This window comes from Oncorhynchus nerka, linkage group LG20 (genome assembly GCF_034236695.1).
Source record: "Oncorhynchus nerka isolate Pitt River linkage group LG20, Oner_Uvic_2.0, whole genome shotgun sequence".
Taxonomy (NCBI): Eukaryota; Metazoa; Chordata; class Actinopteri; order Salmoniformes; family Salmonidae; genus Oncorhynchus; species Oncorhynchus nerka.
Window position 1 is genome coordinate 3,119,960 of NC_088415.1, and position 23,920 is coordinate 3,143,879.

Genomic DNA, 23,920 nt, shown 5'->3' on the forward strand with positions numbered 1-23,920 from the left:
TTGTTGAAGCTGGGTTGTTGAAGCTGGGTTGTTGAAGCTGGGTTGTGCTGGGTTGTTGAAGCTGGTTGTTGAAGCTGGGTGAAGCTGGGTTGTTGAAGCTTTGTTGAAGCTGGGTTGTTGAAGCTGGGTTGTTGAAGCTGGGTTGTTGAAGCTGGGTTGTTGTTGAAGCTGGGTTATTGAAGCTTTGTTGAAGCTGGGTGCTGGGTTGTTGAAGCTGGGTTGTTGAAGCTGGGTTATTGAAGCTGGGTTGTTGAAGCTGGGTTGTTGAAGCTGGGTTGTTGAAGCTGGGTTGTTGAAGCTGGGTGCTGGGTTGTTGAAGCTGGGTTATTGAAGCTGGGTTGTTGAAGCTGGGTGCTGGGTTATTGAAGCTGGGTTATTGAAGCTGGGTTGTTGAAGCTGGGTTGTTGAAGCTGGGTTGTTGAAGCTGGGTTGTTGAAGCTGGGTTATTGAAGCTGGGTTGTTGAAGCTGGGTTGTTGAAGCTGGGTTGAAGCTGGGTTATTGAAGCTGGGTTGTTGAAGCTGGGTTATTGAAGCTGGGTTGAAGCTGGGTTATTGAAGCTGGGTTGTTGAAGCTGGGTTGTTGAAGCTGGGTTATTGAAGCTTTGTTGAAAGCTGGGTTGTTTGTTGAAGCTGGGTTGTTGAAGCTGGGTTATTGAAGCTGGGTTGTTGAAGCTGGGTTGTTGAAGCTGGGTTGTTGAAGCTGGGTTATTGAAGCTGGGTTGTTGAAGCTGGGTTGTTGAAGCTGGGTTGTTGAAGCTGGGTTGTTGAAGCTGGGTTATTGAAGCTGGGTTGTTGAAGCTGGGTTGTTGAAGCTGGGTTGTTGAAGCTGGGTTGTTGAAGCTAGGTGCTGGGTTGTTGAAGCTGGGTTGTTGAAGCTGGGTTGTTGAAGCTGGGTTGTTGAAGCTGGGTTGTTGAAGCTGGGTTGTTGAAGCTGGGTTGTTGAAGCTGGGTTGTTGAAGCTGGGTTGTTGAAGCTGGGTTGTTGAAGCTGGGTTGTTGAAGCTGAAGCTGGGTTGTTGAAGCTGGGTTGTTGAAGCTGGGTTGTTGAAGCTAGGTGCTGGGTTATTGAAGCTGGGTTATTGAAGCTGGGTTGTTGAAGCTGGGTTGTTGAAGCTGGGTTGTTGAAGCTAGGTGCTGGGTTGTTGAAGCTGGGTTGTTGAAGCTGGGTTGAAGCTTGAAGCTGGGTTTGAAGCTTTATTGAAGCTGGGTTGTTGAAGCTGGGTTGTTGAAGCTGGGTTGTTGAAGCTGGGTTGTTGAAGCTGGGTTGTTGAAGCTGGGTTGTTGAAGCTGGGTTGTTGAAGCTGGGTTGTTGAAGATGGGTTGTTGAAGCTGGGTTGTTGAAGCTGGGTGCTGGGTTGTTGAAGCTGGGTTGTTGAAGCTGGGTTGTTGAAGCTGGGTGCTGGGTTGTTGAAGCTGGGTTATTGAAGCTGGGTTGTTGAAGCTGGGTTGTTGAAGCTGGGTTATTGAAGCTGGGTTATTGAAGCTGGGTTGTTGAAGCTGGGTTATTGAAGCTGGGTTGTTGAAGCTGGGTTATTGAAGCTGGGTTATTGAAGCTGGGTTGTTGAAGCTGGGTTGTTGAAGCTGGGTTGTTGAAGCTGGGTTGTTGAAGCTGGATGCTGGGTAATTGTGAAATCGTCATTCCTGTTCATCTATTCTGCTGTGTAGTTATCACAACATGCTAACATGCTAACATGCTGACTACACCGGGAAACGCAGGTGTGTCCACGTGTTCCATCGCACGCATGTTGAATTCGTCCATCCACACCAGACACGAGACACGATCAGGACACGCATGTTGAATTCGTCGATCCACACCAGACACGAGACACGATCAGGACACGCATGTTGAATTTGTCCATCCTCACCAGACACGATCAGGACACGCATGTTGAATTCGTCCATCCTCACCAGACACGATCAGGACACGCATGTTGAATTCGTCCATCCACACCAGACACGATCAGGACACGCATGTTGAATTTGTCCATCCACACCAGACACGAGACACGATCAGGACACGCATGTTGAATTTGTCCATCCACACCAGACACGATCAGGACACGCATGTTGAATTCGTCCATCCACACCAGACACGATCAGGACACGCATGTTGAATTTGTCCATCCACACCAGACACGATCAGGACACGCATGTTGAATTTGTCCATCCACACCAGACACGATCAGGACACGCATGTTGAATTCGTCCATCCACACCAGACACGATCAGGACACGCATGTTGAATTTGTCCATCCACACCAGACACGATCAGGACACGCATGTTGAATTTGTCCATCCACACCAGACACGAGACACGATCAGGACACGCATGTTGAATTTGTCCATCTACACGAGACACGATCAGGACACGCATGTTGAATTTGTCCATCTACACGAGACACGATCAGGACACACATGTTGAATTTGTCCATCTACACGAGACACGATCAGGACACGCATGTTGAATTTCTCCATCTACACGAGACACGATCAGGACACGCATGTTGAATTTGTCCATCTACACGAGACACGATCAGGACACGCAGGTTGAAATATCAAACATAACTCCAAACCAACTAGATTCACTGCAAAACACATATGAAACACTCGTGGACATTTAGCTAGCAACTTGCTGTTGCTAGCTCATTTGTCCTGGGATATAAACATTGGGTTGTTATTTTTACCCCGAAATGTACAAGGTCCTTTTTTTTAGTCTGGTCTTTGTAGAATATCAATCCATTTTGAGTCACACAAAATCATGTGTTCTCTACTCTCACAATAAATCCACAGATAAAATCTCTCCTCGTCTTCTTCTTCTTTGGACTTCATATGGCGGTTGGCAACCAACTTTAAGGTGCATTACCGCCACCAACTGGACTGGAGTGTGGACCTCAGTTCATCTTTCAATCACCCACGTGGGTATATGCTCCTAACAACCAATGAGGAGACGGGAGAGGCGGGACTTGCAGCGCATCAAGCGTCACAAATAGAACCAAGTTTTATTTTAGCACCTGGCTATGCAGACGCTGGTTGAAGCCAGCGGTCGGCATGTAAGGCTGAACGGTGGTTCCAGAATTGTATATGTTCTCTAAAAGCCAACGTAAATCCCATTGTTGGATTACAATTAGGTGTTATAATTATTATACTACCGCATGTAATAAATAACATTAATATAACAGAATGTGTCAAAGAAAAACATTAGAATTTTGCAGTATGTAATTAACAGGAATGACATTTACTCTCACGGGTGACCACTAACAGCAAGCTGAAAGTCATTCCCCCTAATAAGCCACGCCTCCTGGAAATAACCTAAGGATTACATTTAAAAAATGACCCAGCAGATAGGTCAACCCAGCATGAGAGTAACAAAATACCAAACTGATGGTTGAAATTAACCCATGTTTGGGTAATTACCAACAACCCAACCGTCCATCCTGATGTCGGATATCGGGTAGGGATCAGACCTGATGTGGCGGGTGAGGCTAAAGGGATCAGACCTGATGTGGAGGGTGAGGTTAAAGGGATCAGACCTGATGTGGAGGGTGAGGTTAAAGGGATCAGACCTGATGTGGAGGGTGAGGTTAAAGGGATCAGACCTGATGTGGAGGGTGAGGTTAAAGGGATCAGACCTGATGTGGAGGGTGAGGCTAAAGGGATCAGACCTGATGTGGAGGGTGAGGTTAAAGGGATCAGACCTGATGTGGAGGGTGAGGTTAAAGGGATCAGACCTGATGTGGAGGGTGAGGTTAAAGGGATCAGACCTGATGTGGAGGGTGAGGTTAAAGGGATCAGACCTGATGTGGAGGGTGAGGTTAAAGGGATCAGACCTGATGTGGAGGGTGAGGTTAAAGGGATCAGACCTGATGTGGAGGGTGAGGTTAAAGGGATCAGACCTGATGTGGCGGGTGAGGTTAAAGGGATCAGACCTGATGTGGAGGGTGAGGCTAAAGGGATCAGACCTGATGTGGTGGGTGAGGTTAAAGGGATCAGACCTGATGTGGCGGGTGAGGTTAAAGGGATCAGACCTGATGTGGCGGGTGAGGTTAAAGATCAAAAGGACCCGTGCAGCTCTATGTCCCTTCAGACAGACAGGCACCATCTCTACCCTACAGTCAGTCAGACTGAGACAGACAGGCACCATCTCTACCCTACAGTCAGACTGAGACAGACAGGCACCATCTCTACCCTACAGTCTGACTGAGACAGACAGGCACCATCTCTACCCTACAGTCAGACTGAGACAGACAGGCACCATCTCTACCCTACAGTCTGACTGAGACAGACAGGCACCATCTCTACCCTACAGTCTGACTGAGACAGACAGGCACCATCTCTACCCTACAGTCAGACTGAGACAGACAGGCACCATCTCTACCCTACAGTCAGACTGACTGAGACAGACAGGCACCATCTCTACCCTACAGTCAGACTGACTGAGATAGACAGGCACCATCTCTACCCTACAGTCAGACTGACTGAGACAGACAGGCACCATCTCTACCCTACAGTCTGACTGAGACAGACAGGCACCATCTCTACCCTACAGTCAGACTGAGACAGACAGGCACCATCTCTACCCTACAGTCTGACTGAGACAGACAGGCACCATCTCTACCCTACAGTCAGACTGAGACAGACAGGCACCATCTCTACCCTACAGTCTGACTGAGACAGACAGGGACCATCTCTACCCTACAGTCAGACTGAGACAGACAGGCACCATCTCTACCCTACAGTCAGACTGACTGAGACAGACAGGCACCATCTCTACCCTACAGTCTGACTGAGACAGACAGGCACCATCTCTACCCTACAGTCAGACTGACTGAGACAGACAGGCACCATCTCTACCCTACAGTCAGACTGACTGAGACAGACAGGCACCATCTCTACCCTACAGTCAGACTGACTGAGACAGACAGGCACCATCTCTACCCTACAGTCTGACTGAGAGACAGACAGGCACCATCTCTACCCTACAGTCAGACTGAGACAGACAGGCACCATCTCTACCCTACAGTCTGACTGAGACAGACAGGGACCATCTCTACCCTACAGTCAGACTGGGACAGACAGGCACCATCTCTACCCTACAGTCTGACTGAGACAGACAGGCACCATCTCTACCCTACAGTCAGACTGACTGAGACAGACAGGCACCATCTCTACCCTACAGTCAGACTGACTGAGACAGACAGGCACCATCTCTACCCTACAGTCAGACTGAGACAGACAGGCACCATCTCTACCCTACAGTCAGACTGACTGAGACAGACAGGCACCATCTCTACCCTACAGTCAGACTGAGACAGACAGGCACCATCTCTACCCTACAGTCAGACTGAGACAGACAGGCACCATCTCTACCCTACAGTCAGACTGAGACAGACAGGCACCATCTCTACCCTACAGTCAGACTGAGACAGACAGGCACCATCTCTACCCTACAGTCAGACTGACTGAGACAGACAGGCACCATCTCTACCCTACAGTCAGACTGAGACAGACAGGCACCATCTCTACCCTACAGTCAGACTGACTGAGACAGACAGGCACCATCTCTACCCTACAGTCTGACTGAGACAGACAGGCACCATCTCTACCCTACAGTCTGACTGAGACAGACAGGCACCATCTCTACCCTACAGTCAGACTGACTGAGACAGACAGGCACCATCTCTACCCTACAGTCAGACTGAGACAGACAGGCACCATCTCTACCCTACAGTCAGACTGAGACAGACAGGCACCATCTCTACCCTACAGTCAGACTGAGACAGACAGGCACCATCTCTACCCTACAGTCAGACTGAGACAGACAGGCACCATCTCTACCCTACAGTCAGACTGAGACAGACAGGCACCATCTCTACCCTACAGTCAGACTGAGACAAACAGGCACCATCTCTACCCTACAGTCAGACTGAGACAGACAGGCACCATCTCTACCCTACAGTCAGACTGAGACAGACAGGCACCATCTCTACCCTACAGTCTGACTGAGACAGACAGGCACCATCTCTACCCTACAGTCTGACTGAGACAGACAGGCACCATCTCTACCCTACAGTCTGACTGAGACAGACAGGCACCATCTCTACCCTACAGTCTGACTGAGACAGACAGGCACCATCTCTACCCTACAGTCAGACTGAGACAGACAGGCACCATCTCTACCCTACAGTCAGACTGAGACAGACAGGCACCATCTCTACCCTACCGTCAGACTGAGACAGACAGGCACCATCTCTACCCTACAGTCTGACTGAGACAGACAGGCACCATCTCTACCCTACAGTCAGACTGAGACAGACAGGCACCATCTCTACCCTACAGTCAGACTGAGACAGACAGGCACCATCTCTACCCTACAGTCAGACTGAGACAGACAGGCACCATCTCTACCCTACAGTCAGACTGAGAAAGACGGGCACCATCTCTACCCTACAGTCAGACTGAGACAGACAGGCACCATCTCTACACTACAGTCAGACTGAGACAGACAGGCACCATCTCTACCCTACAGTCAGACTGAGACAGACAGGCACCATCTCTACCCTACAGTCACTTCAATGTTTAACTTCAGTGAAGGTGTATTTACTTATTTACTTATAGGCTTAAATACTTAGTATTTAGTACTTAGTATTTTAGCATTTTAGTACTTAGTAAAGGAGCGGTGAAAGTTAGCTGGAACAGTCCAGTACGGCTTCCCCGCAAAATAAATAGTGAATAACACTATCACAATAACACTATCACAATAACTAAAACATAGATTACAAGAAAACTGTAGGCTATTACACTATCTATCATTACCGAATGTCTGTCGCATTAAAACCATGAGCGACTGGACAAAAGGTAAGGTTCAACGATAACACTGACATTATGCCAAGGCAGAGTCACCGAGACGCGTACGGACAGCAGTGTAACGCATCAAGTCAGGTTTACAAGACTTGTGTAGGCCTAATGAACGACAAATCACACACAATCATTCTGAACACTTCCAGGGTGTTTTGTAAGTCACGTCTCTTGGATGTTGGAATTATTTCAGAGTGGAGTAGTTTAATAGTTGGATTTGTCACCGAAGCCTGGGACACGGATTGTATAGGCCTCCCATCTACAGTAATAGTAACTCCTAGCCTACAGTAATAGTAACTCCTAGCCTACAGTAATAGTAACACCTAGCCTACAGTAATAGTAACACCTAGCCTACAGTAATAGTAACACCTAGCCTACAGTAATAGTAACTCCTAGCCTACAGTAATAGTAACACCTAGCCTACAGTAATAGTAACACCTAGCCTACAGTAATAGTAACACCTAGCCTACAGTAATAGTAACTCCTAGCCTACAGTAATAGTAACACCTAGCCTACAGTAATAGTAACACCTAGCCTACAGTAATAGTAACACCTAGCCTACAGTAATAGTAACTCCTAGCCTACAGTAATAGTAACACCTAGCCTACAGTAATAGTAACACCTAGCCTACAGTAATAGTAACTCATAGCCTACAGTAATAGTAACTCCTAGCCTACAGTAATAGTAACACCTAGCCTACAGTAATAGTAACTCCTAGCCTTCAGTAATAGTAACACCTAGCCTACAGTAATAGTAACACATAGCCTACAGTAATAGTAACACCTAGCCTACAGTAATAGTAACACCTAGCCTACAGTAATAGTAACTCCTAGCCTACAGTAATAGTAACACCTAGCCTACAGTAATAGTAACACCTAGCCTACAGTAATAGTAACTCCTAGCCTACAGTAATAGTAACACCTAGCCTACAGTAATAGTAACTCCTACAGTAATAGTAACACCTAGCAGTAATAGTAACACCTAGCCTACAGTAATAGTAACACCTAGCCTACAGTAATAGTAACTCCTAGCCTACAGTAATAGTAACACCTAGCCTACAGTAATAGTAACTCCTAGCCTACAGTAACAGTAACACCTAGCCTACAGTAATAGTAACACCTAGCCTAAAGCAATAGTAACACCTAGCCTACAGCAATAGTAACACCTAGCCTACAGTAATAGTAACACCTAGCCTACAGTAATAGTAACGCCTAGCCTACAGTAATAGTAACACCTAGCCTACAGTAATAGTAACACCTAGCCTACAGCAATAGTAACACCTAGCCTACAGTAATAGTAACTCCTAGCCTACAGTAATAGTAACTCCTAGCCTACAGTAATAGTAACGCCTAGCCTACAGTAATAGTAACACCTAGCCTACAGTAATAGTAACACCTAGCCTACAGTAATAGTAACGCCTAGCCTACAGTAATAGTAACACCTAGCCTACAGTAATAGTAACACCTAGCCTACAGTAATAGTAACTCCTCGCAGTAAAATTATACACTACAATGTTATAATGATGTCTCTGCAACAGGATTGGAGAAATATGATTTATTTAATTCAGCATCTTGATAGAATCTTGATAGAATGATGTGATGTGTGATAGGAAACCTATTGTGACCTATCGCCTAAACTTGTCTTTCTGCGTCATAAAAGCTGAAATATGGTGATTCATTGATCATTCTATCGTTTGATGACATCATTTTGGTGATCAAGGTTTTATTTAGTGCTCTAAACGATGGATGATGTAACGACCGAGATGTAACGACGAGAAGCCTCACGTAAAAGTGGACACCCCTTCAAATGAGTGGATTCAGGCTAATTCAGCCACACCAGTTGCTGACAGGTGTATAAAATAAAGTACACCGCCATGCAATCTCCACAGACAAACATTGGCAGTAGAATGGCCCGTACTGAAGAGCTCATTAACTTTCAACGTGGCACCGACATAGGATGCCACCTTTACAAAAAGTCAGTTGGTCAAATCTCTGCCCTGCTAGAGCTGCCCCCGGTCAACTGTAAGTGCTGTTATTGTGAGATTAAAACGTCTAGGAGCAACAACAGCTCAGCAGCGAAGTGGTAGGCCAAACAAGCTCACAGAACGGGACCACCAAGTGCTGAAGCGCGTTAAAATGGTCTGTCCCCAGATGCAACACTCACTACTGAGTTCCCAACTGCCTCTGGAAGCAACACTCACTACTGAGTTCCCAACTGCCTCTGGAAGCAACACTCACTACTGAGTTCCCAACTGCCTCTGGAAGCAACACTCACTACTGAGTTCCCAACTGCCTCTGGAAGCAACACTCACTACTGAGTTCCCAACTGCCTCTGGAAGCAACACTCACTACTGAGTTCCCAACTGCCTCTGGAAGCAACACTCACTACTGAGTTCCCAACTGCCTCTGGAAGCAACACTCACTACTGAGTTCCCAACTGCCTCTGGAAGCAACACTCACTACTGAGTTCCCAACTGCCTCTGGAAGCAACGTCAGCGCAAGAACTGATCGTCAGGAGCTTCATGAAATGGGTTCTCTGGAGTGATGAATCACGCTTCACCATCTGGCAGACCGATGGACGAATCTGGGTTTGGCGGATGCCAGGAGAACGCTACCTGCCCAAATTCGTAGTGCCGACTGTAAAGTTTGGTGGAGGAGGAAAAATGGTCTGGGGCTGTTTTTCATGGTTCTGGCCCCTTAGTTCCAGTAAAGGGAAATCTTAACACTACAGCATACAATGACATTCTAGACGATTCTGTGCTTCCAACTTTGTGACAACAATCTGGGGAAGGCCCTTTCCTGTTTCAAAATGACAATGCCCCCGTGCACAAAGCGAGGTCCATACAGAATTGGTTTTGTCGTGATAGTTGTGGAAGAACTTGACTGGCCCATCGAACACCTTTGGGATGAATTGAAACGCAGACTGCGAGCCAGGCCTAATCGCCCCCAACATCAGTGCCCGACCTCAATAATGCTCTTGTGACTGAATGGAAGCAAGTCCCCCAACATCCAGTGGAAAGCCTTCCAAGTAGAGTGGAGGCTGTTATAGCAGCAAAGGGGGAACCCTGTCAGTACCCTAAACCTCTGTCAGTACACTATACCTCTGTCAGTACCCTAAACCTCTGTCAGTACCCTATACCTCTGTCAGTACCCTATACCTCTATACCTCTGTCAGTACCCTATACCTCTGTCAGTACACTATACCTCTGTCAGTACCCTATACCTCTGTCAGTACCCTAAACCTCTGTCAGTACCCTATACCTCTGTCAGTACCCTAAACCTCTGTCAGTACACTATACCTCTGTCAGTACCCTATACCTCTGTCAGTACACTATACCTCTGTCAGTACACTATACCGCTGTCAGTACCCTAAACCTCTGTCAGTACCCTATACCTCTGTCAGTACCCTATACCTCTGTCAGTACCCTAAACCTCTGTCAGTACACTATACCTCTGTCAGTACACTATACCTCTGTCAGTACCCTAAACCTCTGTCAGTACCCTATACCTCTGTCAGTACCCTATACCTCTGTCAGTACACTATACCTCTGTCAGTACCCTAAACCTCTGTCAGTACCCTATACCTCTGTCAGTACCCTATACCTCTGTCAGTACACTATACCTCTGTCAGTACACTATACCTCTGTCAGTACCCTATACCTCTGTCAGTACACTATACCTCTGTCAGTACCCTATACCTCTGTCAGTACACTATACCTCTGTCAGTACACTATACCTCTGTCAGTACACTATACCTCTGTCAGTACACTATACCTCTGTCAGTACCCTATACCTCTGTCAGTACACTATACCTCTGTCAGTACCCTATACCTCTGTCAGTACACTATACCTCTGTCAGTACACTATACCTCTGTCAGTACCCTAAACCTCTGTCAGTACCCTATACCTCTGTCAGTACCTATACCTCTGTCAGTACCTAAACCTCTGTCAGTACACTATACCTCTGTCAGTACACTATACCTCTGTCAGTACCCTAAACCTCTGTCAGTACCCTATACCTCTGTCAGTACCCTATACCTCTGTCAGTACACTATACCTCTGTCAGTACACTATACCTCTGTCAGTACCCTATACCTCTGTCAGTACACTATACCTCTGTCAGTAAACCTCTGTCAGTAGCATAACCTCTGTCCCTATACCTCTGTCAGTACACTATACCTCTGTCAGTACACTATACCTCTGTCAGTACCCTATACCTCTGTCAGTACCCTATACCTCTGTCAGTACACTATACCTCTGTCAGTACACTATACCTCTGTCAGTACCCTAAACCTCTGTCAGTACCCTATACCTCTGTCAGTACCCTATACCTCTGTCAGTACCCTATACCTCTGTCAGTACACTATACCTCTGTCAGTACAGTGTACATCAGAGAGAAACAGGATATGATGAGACAGGACGCCCTCCATCAGAGGAAGTATGTGACTCATTCATGTCACTCTGCAGAAAGATATCTTGCTCTGTTCTCCTATCGTCAGGCCACATCCTCAGCCTCTGTCTAAACCTTACTGTTGTCTAGATTTGGTGCCTGTCTGTCTCAGTCTGACTGTAGGGTAGAGATGGTGCCTGTCTGTCTCTGTCTGACTGTAGGGTAGAGATGGTGCCTGTCTGTCTCAGTCTGACTGTAGGGTAGAGATGGTGCCTGTCTGTCTCAGTCTAACTGTAGGGTAGAGATGGTGCCTGTCTGTCTCAGTCAGACTGTAGGGTAGAGATGGTGCCTGTCTGTCTCAGTCTGACTGTAGGGTAGAGATGGTGCCTGTCTGTCTCAGTCTAACTGTAGGGTAGAGATGGTGCCTGTCTGTCTCAGTAAGACTGCAGGGTAGAGATGGTGCCTCTCTGTCTCAGTCAGACTGACTGTAGGGTAGAGATGGTGCCTGTCTGTCTCAGTCAGTCAGACTGTAGGGTAGAGATGGTGCCTGTCTGTCTCAGTCTGACTGACTGTAGGGTAGAGATGGTGCCTGTCTGTCTCAGTCAGTCAGACTGTAGGGTAGAGATGGTGCCTGTCTGTCTCAGTCAGTCTGACTGTAGGGTAGAGATGGTGCCTGTCTGTCTCAGTCTGACTGTAGGGTAGAGATGGTGCCTATCTGTCTCAGTCTGACTGTAGGGTAGAGATGGTGCCTGTCTGTCTCAGTCTTACTGTAGGGTAGAGATGGTGCCTGTCTGTCTCTGTCAGACTGACTGTAGGGTAGAGATGGTGCCTGTCTGTCTCAGTCTGACTGATGTGAGTCATTAGTGAAATTGGATTCATATTCAGTGTGGATTCCAGGCCATTCCTCCTCCAGTGGACTTAAGGGCTTTCCCGGCAATAAGTATTAGGCAGAATTGCCCAATAATTTTCAATGGGGGCAGAGTTGCCCAATAATTTTCAATGGGGGGTAGAGTTGCCCAATAATTTTCAATGGGGGGTAGAGTTGCCCAATAATTTTCAATGGAGGGCAGAGTTGACCAATAATTTTCAATGGGGTGTAGAGTTGCCCAATAATTTTCAATGGGGGGCGTAATTGTATCCAGGCGTAGTGATGGGCAATGCTCGTGCACTTGAAAGACACTCAGCCGAGGCGGAAAAAATAGGAATCTTATTTTTTTGGTGAACTCCGCTCTGCCCCAAGCCCTTTACCTAAACTGACTTGACCTGCCCTGAGGCTGACTGACAAGGTCAGAACAGAGTAATGGGTTATTCTCTAGTGGATCTAGCCTTCCTTTCTCCTTCTATTCTCTAGTGGATCTAGCCTTCCTCCCTCCTTCTATTCTCTAGTGGATCAAGCCTTCCTCCCTCCTTCTATTCTCTAGTGGATCAAGCCTTTCTTCCTCCTTCTATTCTCTAGTGGATCTAGCCTTCCTTCCTCCTTCTATTCTCTAGTGGATCTAGCCTTCCTTCCTCCTTCTATTCTCTAGTGGATCTAGCCTTCCTTCCTCCTTCTATTCTCTAGTGGATCTAGCCTTCCTCCTCCTTCTATTCTCTAGTGGATCTAGCCTTCCTCCCTCCTTCTATTCTCTAGTGGATCTAGCCTTCCTTTCTCCTTCTATTCTCTAGTGGATCTAGCCTTCCTTCCTCCTTCTATTCTCTAGTGGATCTAGCCTTCCTTCCTCCTTCTATTCTCTAGTGGATCTAGCCTTCCTTCCTCCTTCTATTCTCTAGTTGATCTCGCCTTCCTTCCTCCTTCTATTCTCTAGTGGATCTAGCATTCCTTTCTCCTTCTATTCTCTAGTGGATCTAGCCTTCCTTCCTCCTTCTATTCTCTAGTGGATCTAACCTTCCTTCCTCCTTCTATTCTCTAGTGGATCTAGCCTTCCTTCCTCCTTCTATTCTCTAGTGGATCTAGCCTTCCTTCCTCCTTCTATTCTCTAGTGGATCTAGCCTTCCTTCCTCCTTCTATTCTCTAGTGGATCTAGCCTTCCTTCCTCCTATTCTCTAGTGGATCTAGCCTTCCTCCTCCTTCTATTCTCTAGTGGATCTAGCCTTCCTCCCTCCTTCTATTCTCTAGTGGATCTAGCCTTCCTTCCTCCTTCTATTCTCTAGTGGATCAAGCCTTCCTTCCTCCTTCTATTCTCTAGTGGATCTAGCCTTCCTTCCTCCTTCTATTCTCTAGTGGATCTAGCCTTCCTTCCTCCTTCTATTCTCTAGTGGATCTAGCCTTCCTTTCTCCTTCTATTCTCTAGTGGATCTAGCCTTCCTTCCTCCTTCTATTCTCTAGTGGATCTAGCCTTCCTTTCTCCTTCTATTCTCTAGTGGATCTAGCCTTCCTTCCTCCTTCTATTCTCTAGTGGATCTAGCCTTCCTTTCTCCTTCCATTCTCTTGGACTGAGGAAACTATACACCAGATGTATCTTGTTGCAGTAATAGTAGTCTATAGTTAAGCCTTTCACTTCTCTCACTGCCCAGGGGTCCCCTTTTGCAAGTGGAAGATACTTTCGACACCACTTAGTATCAGATAAATATTTTTCCTCATCCCAAATAGCACCGTATTCCCTACATAGTGCACTACTATTAACCAGAGCCCTATGGGTAGTAGTGCACTGTATAGGGAATAGTGTTCCATTTGGGCCTTTATCTACACTAGAAACGGAACATGCCATACGAGGAAATCAGTCAATTGAAATACATTCATTAGGCCCTAATCTATATATTTCACATGACTGGGAATACAGATATGCATCAGTTGGACACAGATACCTTTAAAAAGGGTTGGGACTTGGATTAGAAAACCAGTCAGTATCTCCTATGACCACCATTTGACTCATGCAGCGTGACACATCTCCTTAGCATAGAGTTGATCAGGCTGTTGATTGGTGGCCTGTTGGAATGTTGTCCCCACTCCTCTTCAATGGCTGTGCGAAGTTGCTTGATATTGTCAGGAACTGGAACATGCTGTCGTACACATTGATCCAGAGCATCCCAAACATGCTCAATAGGAGACATGTCTGGTTAGTATGCAGGCCATGGAAGAACTGGGACATTTTCAGCATCCAGGAATTGTGCACAGATTGAGACATGGGGCATTACCATGCTGAGACATGAGGCGATGGCGGTGGATTAATGGCACGACGATGGGCCTCGGGATCTCGTCACGGTATCTCTGTGCATTCAAATTGCCATCGATAAAATGCATTTGTGTTCGTTGTCCGTAGTTTATACCCATAACCCCACAGCCACGTGGCACTCTGTTCACAACGGCGACATCAGCAAACCGTTCACCCACACCACGCTATACACCCTGTCTGCCATCTGCTCGGTACAGCTGGAACCAGGATTCATCCGCGAATAGCATCGAAGGTGAGCATGTTGCTCACTGAAGTCGGTTTACGACGCCGAACTGCAGTCAAGTCGAGACCCCGGCGAGGATGACGAGCACGCAGATTAGTTTCCCTGAGACGGTTTCTGACAGTTTCATCAGCTATCCGGGTAACTGGTCTCGGACAATCCTGCAGGTGAAGAAGCCTGGAGTACCTGGGATGGTGTGGTTACACGTGGTCTACAGGTGTGAGGCCGGTTGGACGTACTGCCAAATTCTGTAAAATGACGTCTGATGGTAGAGAAATTAACATTAAATTCTCTGGCAACAGCTCTGGTGGACATTCCTGAATTCAAGCAAGCCAATTGCACGCTCCCTCAAAACTTGAGACATCTGTGGCATTGTGTTGCGTGATAAAACCGCACACTTATTGTACCCAGCACAAGGTGCACCTGTGTAATGTTCATGCTGTTTAATCAGCAAAGGAGAAATGCTCACTAACAGGGATGTAAACAAATGCGTTCATACAATTTTTGAGAAATAAGTTTTGTGTTTATCTGAGTCTATCAATTTCCCTAAAATAACCTCCATGTTCATGTCATATGTTAAAGGTTAGCATATTATGTTAGCATGTTAACATATGTTAGCATATTATGTTAGCATATTATGTTAGCATGTTAACATATGTTCGCATATTATGTTAGCATGTTAACATATGTTAGCATATTATGTTAGCATGTTAACATATGTTAGCATATTATGTTAGCATGTTAACATATGTTAGCATGTTAACATATGTTAGCATATTATGTTAGCATGTTAACATATGTTAGCATATTATGTTAGCATGTTAACATATGTTAGCATATTATGTTAGCATGTTAACATATGTTAGCATATTATGTTAGCATGTTAACATATGTTAGCATATTATGTTAGCATGTTAACATATGTTAGCATATTATGTTAGCATGTTAACATATGTTAGCATATTATGTTAGCATGTTAACATATGTTAGCATATTATGTTAGCATGTTAACATATGTTAACATATCCTTTCATGCCAGATGTTTCTGCTGCTCTCTCTCTCTCTGTTGCTCTTTTCTCACCAACCTACAATAGAATCCTCGGTGAGAGAGCAATCTGTCAAAAATAACGGAAAAGGTTTTAGGTAACTCTTGATTTTCTGTTATTAAATCACGTGTAGCAAACTCCTATCAGACATTTCAGTCATTAAAAAAAAACTAGAACATGTAGATGGACTTCTGACTGACTTATTAAATATGTTTTCATTGCAATCCTTGCGTTTGGTCTGATCTGTGTGCCCAAAATGCAGTTCGCGCACCCCCCTCCCCTCATATTCAGAAGCGCGTCCTCAGGAGATTGGTACGCACGAACATGTTTCAAAGCGCTTCGCCGCCACGCGACACCGGTGCCCCGCATCCCTCACCTTCCTCCGCTCCACGGGGACGCGCTCACCGGGGCCGCTCACAACAAATTCATTCAATGAATCACGAACGCGCTTTTACTACACGACGAGTTTGGGAGGAAAGGTGTAGGCAGGCAGTCACATATCCTCCTCATAAATGATTCACACGCGGCTAAACGAACAATATGAGGGTTAAAAGACTATTATTTCTGTTACCTGCAACACAGATGGTATCTATGCCCATCAATAGGATATCTGACAAAACAAACTTCCTAACGGACAATGATGATCTTTTCAATTTGCACACTTCCTAGACCCCCCCCCCCCCCCCCCCCCCACTTGGCTACATATCAAACACCAAAGGACAATAACCCATAAGAATAACTACCGATATGTAGCCGACAAGTTTGGCTAGGTTGAGAAGAGCATCACGATTTTGGCGTAGAACAAAATCACAAAACCTCACTCTCTGACAGATGTCACGAACTGACAGATGTCACGCAACAAAATGTACGAAATTGGACAAACGTGACAAATACAAAAACCCGTTTGCACTATACCCCCCGTCGGATTCCTTCTTCCGCTCCTGTGGGGTTTACATTTTACCAACCGAGGAAACATCCAACTTGGCTGCTCAAATGATCTGCTTTCAATATTACTGTTAGCAGGCTGTGCACATGTTTACGCTCGTCATAAAGAGGACAAACACATCATATCAGTGGTACCGAGAGAGAGAGAGAAATCATAGCCGAGCAAAATTGAACAGACTGACATCTCCATATTGTATATTGTACTACTATGGATCCAGAGCAGAGCAGACCGTTCTACTAACAGAAATGAAGCAGCGAAACAAGCGGCAGAAAACATAAGCGTCAGTAGCAGTATTTCCCTACCTAACCTCTCTTCCTCAGTCAGTTTCGAATGAGAAGCACAGTGGGTATTGTATCGAAAGGCATATCGTTACTCTATTTCCAGGAAAGCTGTATTCCGTGTTGTCGAAAACATGATCCAAATACTAAATGTTGTTTTACAGGTTTTTTTTTTTGGGGGGGGGGGGGGGGGGGGCGTTACAGCGTTTGTTTCTTCAAGACAACCCTTTTCTCTTCAGCAGTAGCGTAGGAATCACGGACCTTTTTTTTCAAAAAGGGAAAAACCCACCATTGACTGGCAAACTCAAAAACAATTTACTTGACATGGCTGTTATTTAATAATACTTACAATTTTTTGCATTAAAATGATCATGGTATCCGTTTCGTTTTCGGAGGCACATCCGTTTCTTTTAATGTGTTTTATATATATATATAAATATATATATATATATATATATATATGTATATGTGTAAAAAAAATACTGTATATATTCGCTGTTGCCGTATTCCAGCGCGAGCTGGGCTCGACACCCTTACCGACGCGAACGGAGGCTGCACGGCGCATGCGTGGAGCTGTACAGTGCTCCTTACACAGACAGACAGAGATGTTCACCAAGGAACGGATCTTCCTCAGTATAGCTGGCATTTGTTATAAACCTTAACTTCTTTATGTGCCACTGTTAAAGTCATAACAATTAAAGCACACAGGAAGATAATTGACTGAGGTCAACTAACATATTGTAGCGATTGTTTGAGTACATAATAATCTTCGTCAACGTCCCCATTATCATCCTCTTTTTTTCCCTCCTCATCTTCATCAACAGGTAAACTAAAATTGCAACAAAAATAACATTGTAATGACATAATACTACTACTAATAATAATACTCATTATTATCATCATGATATTGTTTATATACATAAGGTAACCCCAGGAGTAGCTCGTATAACCTAGAGACTATAACGGTGACGGTAACTATGCCTTTTTAGTTTTTAAATGACCTGCTATGATTTGATTATTTATTCCTAATGAGCCCACTTAACCTCATTGATGAATTTTTTTAAAAACTACTTAATTCAAAAGAAACTGTTGTTTCACACTCACACAACTTTAACAACAAGTTATCTCTCTTCACACAATACAATTCATATAAGTCACTTCCTGTACAATACTTCAAATCGTGGTAGGTTACTTCCACCGCAACACAATTCATATAAGTCACTTCCTGTTCCATACTTCCAGTCGTGGTAGGCTCCTTCCCCCGGGTCACTGCTGATAAACGTTACATTACGTAAGGAACATACCATGCTGTGCCGTGTTGTCAATGGCTGTAATTATCTTCCCTATCTGCCTGTGTTACTGCCGTGGTTCTGTCCAGCGAGCGGAGCCAGACACCAACAATAGCCTAATGAAGATATGGTTACGACCGCTGGCGAGTCAAATGATCTCTTTATGCCCATTATATTTGGTCTGGTTTTGTCGGAGAACATTTGCATACCAATAAAATGTAAATAAACTACCAAAAATTTTCTTGAAAGAATATCTTGATCATTTTCAGACTAGGTGGCCCAAACACTAGGCCTGTGGGCATGTGGAATTAGAAAATAGATTAATTAATTTATTGATAAGGATTTGGCGCACTGAATGACGCTAAATAGTTGCTGGGATTCGAATAGTAGTTCTATCATATTTAAAACGAACGTTTCCTCTTTAAAAAAAAAAAAATCAGTCACGTTTTTATATCATGAGATCTGCTGTTTGTCCACATGGTGTCAGTAAAGCTCTCTGAGATGGGAAGTGACACCTAACCATTGTCTGCTCATTCATGCTGCAACCAAATACCACTCCCTACATGGGCATCCTTTGATGAAACCATAAAGAACTCAAAGTGACAACCTCATTCCATAATGCTTATTTCAACGTCCTTGTCTTGTAGGCTGTAGATAACCTATTATGTGTTACTTGTAGGCTGTAGATAACCTATTATGTGTTACTTGTAGGCTGTAGATAACCTATTATGTGTTACTTGTAGGCTGTAGATCACCTATTATGTGTTACTTGTAGGCTGTAGATCACCTATTATGTGTTGTTTGAAAGGATGGGAACATGTTGGGAAAATATATGTTGAAATTTATCTGACCGAAACTCATTTTAAGTTCTATGGAATGGCATGTGGAGAATAGATGTTTATTTGATTTATTTCTGACTGAATTCAGACACAGCCATGCACACACATGCACGGACACTGACACTGACACACACACACACATACACACACACACACACACACACACACACACACACACACACACACACACACACACACACACACACACACACACACACACACACACACACACACACACACACACACACACACACACACAAATCGTAGGGGATGCCTGATGTTTTACGGGCTTCTAACCAATTGTGCTATTTTCAGTGTTTATTACTTGTAACTTATTTTGTACATAATGTTTCTGCCACTGTCTCTGTTGACCGAAAAGAGCTTCTTGATATCAGAACAACGATTACTCACCTCGAACTGGACCAAGATTTTTTCTTTAACGAGTCGGACACAAAGTATTTAGTGCTGATACCGGACCAGGCCCAAATCCCCGTCATTAGCATGAAGAAGAGACGGCGAAACAGCGAACGCAGATCCGGCTGCCATGTGAGATGATGACCCTCCTCTACCATCTGTTCTATTTGTCAACGTGAAATCATTGGATAATAAACTGGATAAGCTCCGTTTGAGACCATCCTACCAACGTAACATAAAAAACGGTAATATCTTATGTTTCACAGTCGTGGCTGAACGACGAGATGGATAATATACAGTTGGTTTTCTTGGGTTTTTATATTATCCCCTGTGTATTTATACCTGTTCTCTGTGTTTTCCTGACAGCTCCTATCGTTTCCCAACCTCTCTTTCCTCGTCCTCCTGGTTCTTGACCTTTGCCTGTCCTGACCCTGTACCCACTTGCTTGACCTCTCTGCCTGTCCCTGACCCTGTACCCACTTGCCTGACCTCTCTGCCTGTCCCTGACCCTGTATCCACTTGCCTGACCTCTCTGCCTGTCCCTGACCCTGAGTCCGCCTGCCGTTTGGTACCTTTGCCTTGCCCTGGATTTTCGACCCCTGCCTGCCTTGACCTGTCGTTGCCTTTGCCCCGGTTGCTACAATAAATATTGTTACTTCGACAGTCTGCATCTGGGTCTCACCTTGATTCCTGATACTAACATTTCTAATAATGTGTTTTTGCTTTGTCATTATGTGGTATTGTGTGTAGATTGATGAGGACATTTTTTTTAAATGAAGGCGGTAATTTAATAGCATGTGGAGAAAGTCAATGGGTCTGAATACTTGCATAGACACATTATTGCTATTTTGTGTTACTTTTTTCATCTTTAGTTTATTTCATAAATATTTTCTTAACTCTTATTTTTCTTAAAACGGCATTGTTGGTTAAGTGCTTGTAAGTCAGCATTTCACAGTATACCTGTTGTATTCGTGACAAATATAATGTTTGATTTTGATTTCACACACAACACATTTTTTAAATATTTTATTTCAAGTTATAAAAAACTAAATGACTATGAAGTGCTTTGAGAGGCTGGTTAAGGGTCACGTAACCTCTACCTTGACCCAATTCGCAAATCGCCCCCCAACAGATCCATGGATGACGTAATTGCATTTTCCCACCTGGGGAAAAAATACCTATGTAAGAATGCTATTCATTGACTACAGTACAGCCTTCAACACCATAGTGCCAAAGCTCATCACTATGGACCTCACGTGGTGATGGTAGGCAGCAACACCTACGCCTCACTGAGCTTCAACACAGGGGTCCCTCAGGCGTGCGTGTTTAGTCCCCTTATATATTCCCTGTTCACCCATGACTGCGTAGCCACACATGTCTCCAACTCAACCATCAAGTTGGCTGAAGACCCCATAGAGATAGACCTGATTACTAACAACGATGAGACAGCCTGCAGGGAGGAGGTGAGATCTCTGGTGGAGTGATGCCAGGAAAATAACCTCTCCCTCAACGTCAACAAAATGAAGGAGCTGATCGTGGACTTTTGGAAACAGCAGAGAGAGAATGCCCCCATCTTTGACCGGGGTCAAAGTGGAGATGGTCCACAGCTGAAATGGTCCATTCACACAAACAGCACCTCTTCAACCTCAGTAGGCTGAATACATTTTTGCTTGGCACCTAAAACCCTCATGAACTCCTGGAGATACACCATTGAGAGCATCCTGTCCTACAGATTTAGACAGGGTGTATCACCTGTATCGCTTGGTATAGCAACTGCACCGCCCGTAACTTCAGGGCTCTCCAGAGGGTGGTGCGGCTGCCCAACGCATCACCGGTGACACAGGAAGGCCAAGAAGATCATCAAGGACCTCAGCCACCTGAGCCACAGCCTGTTCCCCCCCGCTACCAGCCAGAAGACGAGGTCAGTACAGGTGGCATCAAAGCAGGGACCGAGAGACAGAGAAATAGCCAAGGCTGATCAGAATGTTAAATAGCCATCACTTGCCGGCCCTCCACCCATTACCTTGCCCTTAACCTTAGTCACTGTTTCTAGCCGGATACCACCCGGTTACTCAACCCTGCACCTTAGAGACGGCTGCCCTAATAAAGCCATTGAACACGGGTCACTTTAATAATGTTTACATATTTTATATATTATTATATTGTTTCATCCACTTTATACTGTATTCTAGTCATTGATCATCTGGGTTATGTGTGCATAGTTATTATTATTGCTAGATATTGCTGCAATGTTGGAGCTAGAAACATAAGCATTTTGCTACATCTGCGATAACATCTGCAAATATGCGACCAATAAACGTTGATTTGATTTGATTTTAGAAATGTAAGGCTGTGTTATTAAGACTCCTGGGTCTGCTTCCAGAGCTTCCAGAGCTTCCAGAGCTTCCAGAGCTACCAGAACTTCCAGAGCTTCCAGAGCTTCCAGAGCTACCAGAGCTACCAGAACTTCCAGAGCTTCCAGAGATTCCAGAGCTACCAGAGCTACCAGAGCTTCCAGAGCTTCCAGAACTTCCAGAGCTTCCAGAGCTTCCAGAGCTTCCAGAGCTACCAGAGCTTCCAGAGCTTCCAGAGCTACCAGAGCTTCCAGAACTTCCAGAGCTTCCAGAGCTTCCAGAGCTTCCAGAACTTCCAGAGCTTCCAGAGCTTCCAGAGCTTCCAGAGCTACCAGAGCTTCCAGAGCTTCCAGAGCTTCCAGAGCTACCAGAGCTTCCAGAGCTTCCAGAGCTACCAGAGCTTCCAGAGCTTCCAGAACTTCCAGAGCTTCCAGAGCTACCAGAGCTACCAGAGCTTCCAGAGCTACCAGAGCTTCCAGAGCTTCCAGAGCTTCCAGAGTTTCCAGAACTTCCAGAGCTTCCAGCGCTTCCAGAGCTACCAGAGCTACCAGAGCTTCCAGAGCTTCCAGAGCTACCAGAGCTACCAGAGCTTCCAGAGCTTCCAGAACTTCCAGAGCTTCCAGAGCTTCCAGAGCTTCCAGAGCTACCAGAGCTTCCAGAGCTTCCAGAGCCAATCAACCTGTTATTCACTACCTCCGATTGAGCTATATGATGTCTCCATCACACATGCACTTCACACACACATACACCTCGCACGCACACACCACACACGCATGCACACACGCACACACACACGCATGAACACATACACCTCACACACACACACGCACGCACACACACACCTCACGCACGCACACACACCTCACACACACGCACATGCACACACACACAAACACGCACACACATGCACACACGCACACCAAAACATACACACGCGGAGCGATCCAATCAGAACCTTTCGTCACCCGTGTACTCCACCCCACCATACATCCGCCCGGAGATCAATGACTTCCTGTTGATTCTGGGCTCCCCCCGAGTCTGTGACCATCAGAGATAACCAAACATTCACACACACATGCAAACACACAAACACACAAACACACCAGCCAATGTGTCACTGTGTCAGGTGTCCGGTAGATACACACGTCAGAGTAACCAGGCAAACAGTCCCAGGGTTAATCAATTCACCTCAATTCACTCACGATGCAATTGCAGGACTTAGTGTGTGTGTGTGTTTGTGTGTCTGTGTGTGTGTGTGTGTCTGTGTGTGTCTGTGTGTGTGTGTGTGTGTCTGTGTGTGTGTGTCTGTGTGTGTCTTTTTGTGTGTGTGTGTGTGCCTGTGTGTCTGTGTGTGTGTGTCTCTCTGTGTGTCTGTCTCTCTGTGTGTCTGTGTGTGTGTCTGTCTTTCTGTGTGTGTGTCTCTCTGTGTGTCTGTGTGTAAAGGAGGAGTATTTACTAGTCGGAGCTCGAAACACCAGCAGGAACACCATCAGGAACACCAGCAGGAACACCAGCAGGAACACCAGCAGAAACACCAGCAGGGGCACCAGCAAAAACACCAGCAGAAACACCAGCAGGAACACCAGCAGGAACACCAGCAGAAACACCAGCAGAAACACCAGCAGGGACACCAGCAGGAACACCAGCAGGAACACCAGCAGGGACACCAGCAGAAACACCAGCAGGAACACCAGCAGAAACACCAGCAGGGACACCAGCCGAAACACCAGCAGAAACACCAGCAGAAACACCAGCAGGAACACCAGCAGGAACACCAGCAGAAACACCAGCAGAAACACCAGCAGAAACACCAGCAGGAACACCAGCAGAAACACCAGCAGGGACACCAGCCGAAACACCAGCAGAAACACCAGCATGTCTCTACACCTGCAGTAGCATCTACTAAACATGTGACTAATACAATTTGATTTGATTTGATTAGTATTAAAGGGGTCGGCGGTTAGAGAGGTGCACCCGTAGCTGGAGGGGGCAAGGAGCGTTACCCTTAATTGGGCAAGGAGCGTTACCCTTAATTGGGCAAGGAGCGTTACCCTTAATTGGGCAAGGAGCGTTACCCCTAATTGGACAAGGAGCGTTACCCCTAATTGGGCAAGGAGC

The 23,920-nt window shown here is 45.7% G+C and overlaps 1 protein-coding gene across 3 annotated transcripts in view; it reads right to left on the reverse strand.

The window, feature by feature from the left end:
• Positions 1–17,349, reverse strand: part of LOC135562782 (regulator of G-protein signaling 20-like) — a 251,854-nt gene extending 234,505 nt beyond the window's left edge. For 2 of the 3 annotated variants that reach the window (XM_065005127.1, XM_065005124.1), the window contains exon 1: positions 16,931–17,071. The gene's annotated coding sequence lies outside the window, so the exon portion shown is untranslated. Of the gene's footprint in view, positions 1–16,930; positions 17,072–17,255 lie in introns of those variants that run through there. The other variant, XM_065005126.1, reaches the window with a different exon arrangement.
• Positions 17,350–23,920: the final 6,571 nt, after the last annotated feature.